This window comes from Haliaeetus albicilla, chromosome 18 (genome assembly GCF_947461875.1).
Source record: "Haliaeetus albicilla chromosome 18, bHalAlb1.1, whole genome shotgun sequence".
Classification (NCBI taxonomy): domain Eukaryota; kingdom Metazoa; phylum Chordata; class Aves; order Accipitriformes; family Accipitridae; genus Haliaeetus; species Haliaeetus albicilla.
In genome coordinates this window covers 9,589,474-9,600,592 of record NC_091500.1, presented here as the reverse complement: position 1 = coordinate 9,600,592, position 11,119 = coordinate 9,589,474, and the positions used below count along the sequence as shown (strand labels likewise).

At 39.4% G+C, this 11,119-nt stretch overlaps 1 long non-coding RNA gene across 1 annotated transcript; it reads right to left on the bottom strand.

Moving 5' to 3' along the window:
* Positions 1–1,007: 1,007 nt before the first annotated feature.
* On the bottom strand, positions 1,008–9,918 carry LOC138689893 (uncharacterized). The gene is made up of 3 exons (XR_011328687.1): positions 9,810–9,918; positions 4,205–4,383; positions 1,008–1,090 (listed from the first exon to the last, which is right to left on the bottom strand). It is a non-coding gene; the product is annotated as an uncharacterized lncRNA (long non-coding RNA).
* Between the last annotated feature and the right edge of the window lie 1,201 nt (positions 9,919–11,119).

Sequence of the window (11,119 nt, the reverse complement as noted above, 5' to 3'; positions counted from 1 at the left end):
AAGAAATAAGAAATGTGTACCCAAACATACCAAAGCATTATTTCAGGAATAGTTAATAGCATATGTAATCTTACAGTTGGTGAAAATTCCCAGAAACGTACATACCCATATTTGTATATTGACAAATATAATCTTAATTAACCTTTAGCACAAGTAGCTGATGAAGCTACTTTGCTGTGAAATCAAATCCTGAGTATCTATATTGATTCAGTTAAGCACAGACATTTTTTTTTTTTCCTTCTTCCAATTCTAAATCAAAACTAAATTGTATTTACTCACTATATTTATTCCATTAGGCAACTCTCTGGTAAGAATGGGAGCTGTGCTGTAGGTTTTAGCCTGCAGGTCAGGGTGGTCAGTCAAACAGACTGCCTCCCAGATGATCTCCAGTCTCAAGGATCCTTCCATCTGTCCTGCTAGCTTTTCCCCACGGCATGACAATTTGAGCAACAAATACAGCCTGAGCAACTTGCTGTTTCTCCTTCAACACTGAAGCCTGTCTGTTGCTGCAACAGGACAATGAGAAAGGGAAGGCTGGTAGGAGACGGAAAGGGCTTCAACCGAAGATTCCTATTGCTTCTCGTCTTCTCACCTCTTCTGTGTCAAACGGGACCGCAGGACGGAGATTACTGAGCACCCCTGCTCCTCTCTCGTGGCTGCTACCTCTCTGTATAGGCTCCTAAATCCCAGACACTTCAGTTTGTGTCCTTCATATTCCTCTCAGGCCTGAGGGCTGCAATCTGCAGAAGTACTTCCAGTTAGGTGCATTGAGGCAACCTGGGGTGTACCAGAAACTGAATTTTTCTCTGCCTATCTCTTCTGAACATGTCTATTCACCAGCCATTTGCAGAGCACCTCTAAACACCTTCTGAAAGGATGGGGGTTTGCACAAAATGGAATTGCAACTCTTAACCTTTTTTTGAAAATAGTACAGAAAGTGTTTATATATGTTTTCGGAGATCTGGGTTTCCTTCAGCAAGGCCTGTTTGAATTAGATGGTTTGGTACATTTGCTCAGTATTTCCAGGTGTTCACAGAGGTGTGCATGTTTCTGTTTAAGCAATAGAAGTGTCCTCACTGCTGGCCAGCCCCTGTAATCAGATCAGTGATCCATCTGCTGCTACATAGCAGAGTAGTATTTTTAAAGCATTCAGTCATTAAGTAGGTGACGCAGGTTCAATTCCTTTTTCTGCCTGAAGTAGGGTATTACCTGTGTCCCACTGGAATGTTCATAAAAAAGTGAAGGAGTTCTTGCTCTGTCTTCCTTTTTGAAGGAAAAAGTGTGTATAAAAGATTTCAAGTTTCCCTGGCCTGAAAAGAGAAAGAACGTAGTCGTGTAACTCTGCACCTCAGTGCTGAGTACTGGTGCCCAAGAGAACGGAGACTGACTGCAAGGAATTTTTTTATATCCACTCATTGCTTAATTTGACCACAGAAATGGCCCTGGGAGCAGAAACTGGTATTTTCCAATTGGTTAGTGAATGAGTATCTTTGTGTTGCCTCTGTACAGAGTGTACTGGACATTATTTTGAGGTTGTTGAATGCCCCCATTCACTGCAGAGGGTACCTGCATGCCCACCAGAAGTGCTGGATGACACAGAGCCATGGTATTAATGCTGGGTGTTGCGGTACTGAAGCTTTTAGGCAATTAAGCGTTAGATTGGATCCAGTCTGTGATGTCTTTCAGTGACTGAACTTTTTATTTCTTGCTGCTTCAGTCTCTGCTGAAGATAGTCTAATTTATGACGTTATACTTTGTTTACTTTCTCCACCTTACAGAAAAATGTTATTTTCAAGTCCTTTTTTCTATCAGTACATTTCCAGCCATAATTATGGCTCCTACTTGATCAAGAGATTCAGAAGTTGGTAGTGAGTCACTTTTCCTATTCAGCTCCCACAATGTCATGATAATGACACTTTCTTAATCTAAACACCTGCCTGTCCTTTGCAGTACCAAAAGCACCTCTGTTCTCCATTCCTATTATTTCATTTTGTTTGAGTCTTTTCTTCTTTTCTGCTAAACCACAATCATATCATCTGCATTTTCTTCATGCAATCTTTTTATTTCACATCAATGCACATCCAACAGGTTACCTCCCTCTGTGCAAATAGTACCTCTAATTGATAATGAGAATCCACCCTCTAGTTGCTTTTGTCTGTCTCTAACATAAATCTCATACATACAAATATATACGTTTTGTTTGCTGCATTACAGATGTGCCAAAAACAAAGCAATCAGTTTCATCTCTGAAGCTACTAAATCATGTGTTCTCAGCACTTGGAGAATCATAACAGCTGGAGATGGAAGGGAAGCTGATCAGTCAGGCTATTCACTCCTTTTCCATTGCCAGATTGTTGTCAACAATATATTCTTAATAGTGTCCAGCCCGTTTTTAAATGTAGCTTCTTTCCATTCTACTTAAATCCAAAAAGTGAGAGACAGATTACTGCTTTACAGCAGAATAACTCTCTTTGACTCTAAGACAGTTCTGGCTTTTAAATTTATTTTATTGAGTGTACAGACTGAGATGAAGTGCATTTAATTTTTATAAAGAACTAAAATATGGGTGATATGAAATCTGAGCTGAAGTATGAACTGGTCCAAAAATACTAACGAATTTGTGAATTTTCAGATTCTGAAAAATGCATGGTAACTTTCTGAAAGACTATTATTTGGGACCTTTGGTTATAACTTCCATATCCTCAGCCAGATAACTCTTAAACTGAACTACAAATAGACTGAAGACTCAGCTGCCATAAATCCAGTATCCCTGCTGACAGTGCTGCTTGGCCAATTTGCACCAGCTTAGGATCTGTCCTTTTGATCTGGCCATATGTTTTTTGATGATAAGCATCGCAAATTAGGACTGGATTTTCAGAAAATCTCTTTTACAACCCTAAGGATGGATAGGTGAGCAAAAATTTTCAGACGTTAGCAGCTCTGACTTTGGCATTAATGGCTGGTGTTTCAAAATACACAGGACTCTGTTGTAAACTTTCCTGTTTCTTGACTATAGGAAATTATATGGCAAGTGACTCTTAATCAACTATTGCACTGAGAAATTATAAAATCAAAACTAACCAGAAAATGTTGCAGGAGCTAGAGTATCAAAATAGGTACTGAGCATGTACCCTGTCTTCTTAAGTTTAGCCTATAAAATCTTATACACTGAGGTTTTTTTGTTCTCATTTTATTGGATTCAAACCAGAATAAGGCATAACTAGAAATGGGGGAACTAATTGAAAGAATGTTGGAGGAGCAACAAAACTGATCAAATAACAAAATGAGAAAACCAACACCAAAGGTAAAGAGCCAGGTCCCCTTGCTGTTGTATGGTATGGCAGGAGTGGCCTTAAAAAAACCATAACACCAGAATGAGGTATCCTTAAAAAGTTTTGGTTTTGTCATTATTAATCAAGTTTTACATGAAGAAAGGAAAGGAAAAAAACCTGCCTCAGCAAAAGCCAGGCAGCCATATGAAGGTGTACTAGCTGTCTCCAAAATTTTACACCAAGAAAATAGACAAAAACTGTAGAACAGAACAAAAGGAAATACCCAGGTTAAAGAGGAAATAAAAAGAAGAGTGTTACTGTGAATTAATTGAGTTTAATTTTTTTTGTGATTAACTCAGCATATTGTCCTGGGTTCAGCTGGGATAGAGTTAATTTTCACAAGAAGCGGAGAGGGGGCACAGCCAGGACTGCTGACCCTAAACAGCCAAGGGGGTATTCAATAACTTATGATGTCATGCTCAGTATATAACTGGGGGAACTGGCCAGGGGGAGGAGGGATCATGCTCAGGAGCAGGCTGGACATCAGATTCCAGGTGGTGAGCAATTGCATTGTTCATCACTCGCTTTGTATTTTCTTCTATAATTATTATTGTTATTCTTATATCTTCTCTCCTTGTTTTGTCCTATTAAACTGTCCTTATCTCAGCCCGTGAGTTTTTACCTTTTTCTTCCAATTCGCCTCCCCATCCCACCATGGGGTGGGAGAGGAATGAATGAGCGGCTGCGTGGTGCTTAGCTGCTGGCTGGGCCTAAACCACTACACTTATATAGCTCAGCTTTGTGAAAGCAAATTAATTTAGCATGCTCTCAAGTAAGCCACCACTAAGGGGGAAGTGTCAGAAAACAGAATGCCTCAAATACTTCCTTCACTGAGAGGCAGAGTTCTGAGCAGCAACCATGTATGGACTTACCAAGGGGATTGATTAAGACGTGCCTGGTGCAGGGGGAACGGCAGTATCGCTGTGCAGACCTGCTTCTCTCTCTTCATGGTTGGATGCATGATGTTTTGCAGATGGTCCCTCACATCAGCACTCTGAGGTCTTGCTTGCAGAGCTGGGACCTAGTTAGTGCTGTTGTTATGACAAGCTCGCTGCAGGTAGTAGAGAAACACACAGTTGGCTAAAGTGTATTATAATTTGATTCTACAGGGTGGATTTTGAGACAGAATAATTATATCAGGTTAAGGTTAAAAAATAACCCAGTGAGCCAAGTGCATGAGAAGCTGGACACTGCATTCATTCATTTGCTAAGAACTGCTGTAAAGATGGGTGGTGAGAGAGTTCCTCAAATGTGAAGACCACAAGATTCCTTCATAACGGAAATTGCTAGGAAACCTAAATAGATGAACAGGTCCTAATTCCCCCATCACATTCTCAGGGCAAAGTTGTGTAATACGCACCAGGTAACAGCACATCGTAGGAAGACAGTTTGGTTTTAAAGTAAATGTCAAGAGCTCCTATATTAAAAAAATCTATTCTTTTGTAGCGGTATGGGCAAACATGACACCAGAGATGAGTGGAGAGGGAGGAATGAATACTGCACAATAATGGCAGTGTTCACCCTTTACTGATTCAACCTGTACTTCCCTGAAAATCATTTAACATGCAACAGTGACTATATTAAGTATTTTTACTATTCCCTACAAAGTCACCCTGGAGGAATGGCACAGCAGACCTGCTAAGGTTCTCAGCTTCCATGCTTTAAGCTCCATCTTAATTAGCTGGTAGAGTGAATGAAATTATTTTGCCATTCCCGTGTCCCAACTTGACAAACTGGGACTTGGCACTAGCTCAGTATAAGATACTCCATGCAGCTATATATGGTATGTGTTAATGATGCTATTAGTAACACATTGCTGAATGTTAACATGTTAGAGCTTGTAGTTTCATCTCTCTATGGAAGTGACTTGATTAATGTTAAAGAGAACTTTTTAACAAAGATATAATTTCTGTGACACTATTTTTTATTGTCAAAGAAAGAGGGATAGTCTTTACATTGAATATTATTATGCTTAATTAAACAGGCTGTGCCAAGCTTCCTCCTCCCCTATCCACTCACACACACGTAAAATTTTTCTTTTTTTTTTTAAAAAAGTTTACTAAGATTTGAGGGGTCACTGGTCACCTTAGTGCATCCCCTAATGCCTGGTCTGCTGAAGGCTGATGGGTAACTAACAGTATAGTAGTTGCAGAGTGCCCAGTCAGTGTGAGATGTCACTTCAAGAGACTGTTTCTGTAGATCTAGTACTTTTATATGAAAGCTTGTCACTGGAATAACTAAGACAGATCTTCTAATGGGAATAGTGACACAATGGGGACACATTCATCAAAGAAGTAGCAGGTAGGATGTTTTTTGGAAGAGGAGATTGTTAATGATTAAATGGCAATCCTACTAATTAAAAGTCAAAAGTAGATAAATAAGGGATAACTCCCATGATAATTGCCAAATTTATATATTTAGAGAAACCTAGCCCATCATAAATATTAAATTGGGCTATTATCTGAAGTGTTTCTGTGCCAGGGATCCATAAATAAAGACCTTAGGGACTAATCACTAGAAATTTTCATTATTTATCTCCTTCCACATTTTAACAAACAGAAAAGCTATGTCATCTTTTCAGTGTAAACCACAAAGGAAACATGCTCATTTTTTCTGATGAATCTTTTGGGGTGGAGAAAAAAAAGAATAATGCAGTGGGAAAGTACGAACAAGTGAAGATCTCAACCATGAGAAAATCTTTCAAGAAAAAGTTTGGCTTCTCTTTTCTTCTGAGCATTAACCTCCTATTAAGTACACTAGTTTTATGTCAATGTGTAGCTCCATTGACTTCAATTAAGCGATCTCAGATACCCACCCTGCTGAGAGAGCAACCACAGACTTTTAAAAAGTCATCTGACACAGAAATGAGGCAAGAGTGGTGAATCAGGTCATTTGTGTAATTTTAATTGTTAGTCCTGCCTTGCACCTTATGTAATAATTTATGCAAAGAAGGTACCTAAAGGCCTTTTTAGGGCCTCTGGTATTGTTACTGATATTAATGGGACTGTTTTATGCCTGTTTTTGCAAGATTAAACGTGTATTATGTGCACAATTTTATGCACAGTTGGCTTCACTGAACCAGGATGCTAAGGCATTGGGACACATCTTGCACTGCATAGACCCACAGAGCGTTACCTCTTTGTTACGGATGCACGACTAACCAAATCCAACAGGTGTTAAAACTCAGATTTATTCTTCAGCAAAAGCTAGTTAGAAGTCCGGTAACATTTTGTAAAACCACAGGCTCAATGATGTAAAGAGAATTAATACTACGCGGCCGACTTAAGAATCCCCAAGATTTAAAGTGATGGCTCAAAAGGTGCGTATGACTCCCCTAAAAGCAGAGGGCTCTCTCCCTCGAGGATTTACCTCGGGCGATGCCCTGACCCAAGGGGCAGTCCCTGACTGCAGACCCGCTGGTCCCAGGAGGAGGACTGCCAACGTGTCCTCCGGCGGGACCCTGTTCATACCCCTGTCAAATCTGACCTGTGGTCATTTAATCCTGTTGGCCAGGAGGGTCACCTCAGTCTACCTGGCGCATCTCGACTAGCCAGTTGAAATTTCAACCTGCAGCCCCCAGGGTTTCCTTCCCCTTCTCCCTTCCTGGAGGAGTTTTGTCTCCTGCTGGCAGGATGGGGGGGGGATGTACTGCCACGCTCTTGGCTCACTCAATGTAGCCAAAAACCACACTGACTGAACAGGTTGAGAAAGTGGGTCCTGACTATGTGGGGTTGACTCTCCAGTCTTCTGGGAAATTAGAAGAGAGGATGGTGTGAGTATGCATCAGTACAGAATGTGTAAAAAAGTTTCATTTATTGGAAGCTGCAACCTCATTTGGAAATCTCCATGGTGAATTGTGCCATAGACAAGTCAGATCATTGCATCTGGATTATTCTTGGAATTGCTTTGGTTTGGCCAGAGATTATTCTTGATCCACCAGATGCTTGAGCTCCCATAACAAGGACAAAGTGTGGGAGAGATTCAGCAGCTTGACACTGGGGTATTGACAAAGAAATACAGCTACTGACAATTGGCAGTGCTTCCTTTCGTATCCCTGCTGTCAGTCCTGCGGTAATCCTCTTTGGCCTTTTGACTACTGAAAAAGGATAATATTTTTCCTTATAGTGGATATTATATGAAAGCTAGTAGTTCTAAACAGTTAAAATCCAGCTAAGAAGTACCAAGAATTACTTGAGGGGAGTACTAGCCAGCTATTGCTGGTACGCTAAGCCATCAGAACTTTTTGAAGCATGCCAAGCAAACATGCTGCAAAATCATTCACAGAGTTGCACAGTTTTCAGGCAGAAGTGATATTCTGCAAGCTGGGATCCTGACTCCTTTCTGAATTCCAGTAGTTTTGAAAGGATGAAAGCCCTGCAAGTTTGTGGAGTCACCCATCCAATATGTGAGGCCAAGAGTAAAAGTAGGACCCCTGACCTCTCCCTTCTTCCTCATTTAGATACTTTTCTCTGTAACCACGGGTAAAGTGCAGTAGTGGAATACTATTGCTATTAAGTGAAAAATGAGCTTTTACAGGAAGCCATGAAAATGAAAGTAATAATTAAATCTTCATATTACTTTAGGTTGTATTGTAAGTGCTTAGCTGAAAAATTCGTCTTTAACTCATGGCCCGCAGCAATCACATCTGTTATATTTTAGGAACAGAAAGCTAATGAGGTGGAATCTGGAGTACTGAGCTTAATTGGGCTTGTTTTGATTAAGTGTATGTGCTGGGAATATTTTACACACTAGTATAAATTGCAAAACAGTCAACATAAGCCAGAAAATTTGCAAAATCCATTGTGGGTAGTGTTAGAGAAAGGACTGTTTCCAATAAACAATAAATGGCAAAAGAAAATATCTGAGGTTTTGATGAAAAAAAGTGTACTTTAATTTACCTAATTAGTGGTTTTCTAAGGTTGTAAATGCATTTCTCTCTCTTGTTCACATACATGCAAATACACACACAGAGACACACACAAATGTGCTGTACAGTATACAATTGTAACAGCTTGTCTTTGGGCTGGGTAGATTAAGTCTGACTGGCAAAGGCATTTAAAACTACATAATCTTTATACAAGCATGAAAATTTGACATATCCTTCATATATTACATATTTAGCAGAAAGAATAATATTTTTCAGCAGTTTTAAAAATATGTGTTTCAAGGGGTGGGGATGGGGGGTGTATGTGCAGTTTTTCTCCAGCTAGTCCTTATCACTTTGGGCCATACTCTTAGATAATGTAAATCTGCATAACTTCGTTGACTTTAGTACACTTTGCTGATCCACTCAATTTAGATCTGATCTCTCAAGTTCCCATGTGTATTCAAAACTTAGGAGGTGGAAAAAATATGAGTAGGATATTGTAGCAACATTAAAAATGGTTTTAAATGGATTTTCTCTACAATAAAAAATGCTACAAGCTGGATGCCCGATAGTTTGGTATCATCCATAATTAGAAACAGATGCTGACTCTTCAAAGTAAATTGCATATGAATGAAAAGTGGTTCTGTTTACACTGTAGTAAAAAACACATCAACAAAAAAATTTTTTGTCCAGTGCTTTCATTAGTAGCTCTCAAAACAACAGTCACGTAAAATACCACCATTTTTGCACATAGGGAAAGTGAGACTCCAAGAAGTGGCTTGCAGAAAGCCAGTGACAGAGTTCCCTGAGAGATGATGATCTGTCCAGTGGGCACCTGATCTGTCACAGTCTATGGAGACTGACATGAGCCACATGATAGGGTCATTTGACTTTTGATTTCTTCTCTGGCTATGTGGGTTGAAGATTACAATGTTGACATCTTTACAGCACTCATGTATGTCAAGATACTTTGTACAACTCAGACATGGCTGTCTCATGTTGATCCTTTTCAGCTGGTAGATATTTTCCCCGACCCCAAATCCAAATTAAAAATTTAAACTGAGATTTAGAAATTTTTTGAATTTCAGTGGGATTTGGTTATCAGGCTCTTCAAGCCCTTTAAGATCCCAGCTTTGATCAATGAATGTTTCACTATAATTGACTAATACCTAGGAATCTCTTGAGAGCTAATAACTTCATTTGAGCTACTTACAAGTTTTATACAATTCAAAGCCTTTAGCCTGGGATACAATTATTGCTAGGTAAAGGAGACATTCCTTTGGATAAGTCTCTAAACAATTCTGGATCTTCCCAGTATTCATGCTGGCTTTTCTGTTCCATAGCTAACTAGGAGGTAATGGGGTAAATGCACTGAACATGGGAAGCACACTGAGTTTAAGGACAAATACTCTGCAGCCCTCCAAGAAGATGATGAACATAATGTTTTAACAGAGTGGATTAAATTCTTCTGTCAAAATGAAAATCCCACTGGTAAATTGCAGCTCCTTCCACTGGGGAAGGAGAATGGTATTTAAACACACAGACCTCCTATATACTACTAGTACAAGCTAAGGGACTGACGGAACTAACAGGAAGGCAAAGTACAATACCTCAGGTTAGGTCTTGCTGGAGCAAGCTCCTTCACTCCTGAAAAAAAATTTCCATCTAATGGCCACAGTTATTCAGGGCTTTGGCTTTATATTTCATTCAGAACAGTGCACTGCTAGTTGCGTTGTGACCCCTAACACTATATTGTCTGATTGGTTCAATAATGACTGTGAGGAATGAGAGCCACCTACCCTATTATCAGCTCCACCTCCTGGGGTTTCCCTTAAAGGGACTTCCATTCAAGTCTGGTCTAGAGTAACATATGCAATTACACTAGGAAGAATGAAAATGTGAAGGGGGCAGCCACTGCAGCTTCAGGTCATGAGACGATTGCTGACTGTGATTAGGAAGAAATCCCCTCCTCTTAAATGAAGTATAATAGCATTCATATCTAAGGATTTAGGACTGGCCATTGTTAAAGATAGGATATTCTCTGTGACCGTTCATGCAGTCTCTGATTTCCCTTCTCTTCCCCTTTCAAAATGCAGCAAAGGAAAAGAAAACTCAGAAACTTTCTACCTTCTCAGTGAAAAAAAAAATGGGGTAAAGGGGAAATAAATTTTCCTACTCTGCTGCTCTATTGCCCAAACTTCTGCTACAGCTTTTTCTTATAAAAGACATTTTGAATGTTCTTTTTTTTTGCATAGATAGTGTTTAATATTTCTAATATTTGATGTAAAAATTCTGAATAAATTTCACTGTATTGAGCTTACTAAATATGATTTCTTTTTTAAGCCTGTTGCTCTTGTGAAAGACCATGGTCTCTAAGGATTGTTTGTCAGTGACCTCATAAAATAAAGGTTATTATTATTATCAGTGGCGAACAATAGCTGATGACTTCAAATTGAAGAAAGGTCAAGAGACTAATCACTGATATGCTTTCAGCAGCTATCTTTTCTAGTCAGGACTTAAGCAATTGTTAAAGGCATATTTTTTCAGCTTTAAAATTATCCTGTTTTTCCTCATCGTCTGTATACTTGCATGCATGTGCACACAAATCCATATCAGATTAGCTCTTTTTGTATCATCTGCCAAGTTTCACTTGAGAAAATGAACACAAAAACATAACCATTTCAGAATCTGGAATAGGAATAAATGCAACATTCATGCATTTTTTATCAGAGGGGACTAAGTGGATGGGGACTTACTTTTTCTGTTAGTAGCTACCACGTCTGTGGCATCCCTGAGCAAATTTCAATTCTCTAGCATGGTTCTTAAACCAAGGCTCCATTAGTCTGCTTCTACTGGAATGCTTCTTCCATCCACCCCACTTAAGACCATGGGATGCACTGTGGTTTCTTGAGACCTTTGT